Here is a 1,447-nt window from a genome sequence, read left to right on the forward strand (position 1 = left end):
CAGCAGCAATATAGCCGCTTGGGAAATCATAAAAAAAAGTTCATGTTCACGTTAAGCGCGGCCACATGACCAGCCCGTCGGCCAATCCCTGCGCGCGGCCACTCATAAACTTGTATCACAAAGTTGTAAATTTTCATAAAACAACAAGGAATTTATTGCATTTCTTGGTGGAGCGCTGTTACTGGGGGGGGGGGCAGCCTCCCTCTCTCTCTCTCTCTCCCTCTCTCTCTCTCTCCCCCCTCCCTCCCCTCTCATTCTTCTTTCTTTCTCCCTTCGCCGCCATTTTCTCCCACACTGGCAGCGAGCGACAGGAAACCAGAGAATTTCTCCTGGTTTCTTAGTTCAATCTCAGAAACTCAGTTTTAAAATCTTTCATCTTCCCCATCAGTGTCAGACGGTGTTGATTTAATTTAATCTGATGGATTATAGATTATGGATTAGAGATATTTTTAGTTTTAATTTGGCCTCAGCTGAGGGTCGTTTAAAGACCTGCTGTGGACGGAAATTCACAAAAGAAGAAGAAGAAGAAGAATTCTGTGGCACTCAGACGTCACTGTAGTAGCTCACAGTATGAGTGCACGAACTTTAGGTCCACACTGTTGGAGAGAATTCATCAAAAAAGTAGAATAAAATATAAATATAATACAAAAATACGTCACATGACGTTTAGGTGTGATTCGTGTCACACACGTGACATGTGTTCCAACATGAGGTCCCACTCGTGGTTCACCGTTGATGCTCACAGACCCTGGTTCAGACCCTGGTCACAGACCCTGGTCACAGACCCTGGTCACAGCATCACCTGCATCTTCCCACGTCCGCCACCGAACCTCCCTCCACTGCAGACGACAGCTTTTTTTTTTTTCCTCCAAAATATCGCGTGCGTAAAAGCGATTTCGCATTGCGGCAACGCGTCACCGTTTTTACGGCCTCCAGGCCTGAAACACCAGGGCGCGGAGTTTGGATTTTTGTTGTTTTTTTCCACGTCTAATTTTTAATTATTTACCAAAACGAATCTGTTTCTACATGAGACACCACACCTGGATGAAAAGGGGGGAGAACATTCCTCACCCCGTGATTTCTGCCTGGTCGTTTCTCCATGTTTTTCCAATGAAAATTCAGGAAAAGACAATGGAATTTTGCAGCAATTTTGCAAATAAATTTTAAAAAAAATTCCTCCTCCCAAACCTGATTGAACCCCAGATAGTATCGGTTCAACCAGATGTAGGTTCCGTGTCCGTGGTCCAGACTTGAGGTCCCACAGTGACCCACAGATGACCCCCCCCCAGTCCGGTCCGTGTCTGAGGACCCGACGTTTCCTCTTCTCCAGTGTGGCCCAGTTAAAAATTAACCGAACAAACAAGACCCCAAAAACAAAAACCAAAAGAGGAGGAGGAGGAGGAGGAGGTGGAAAAAGGGGGAGTGCAGACCGGAGGGAGGGAAGAAC

The sequence above is a fragment of the Cynoglossus semilaevis genome, chromosome 17 (genome assembly GCF_000523025.1).
Source record: "Cynoglossus semilaevis isolate Cse_v1.0 chromosome 17, Cse_v1.0, whole genome shotgun sequence".
In the NCBI taxonomy this organism is placed as follows: Eukaryota; Metazoa; Chordata; class Actinopteri; order Pleuronectiformes; family Cynoglossidae; genus Cynoglossus; species Cynoglossus semilaevis.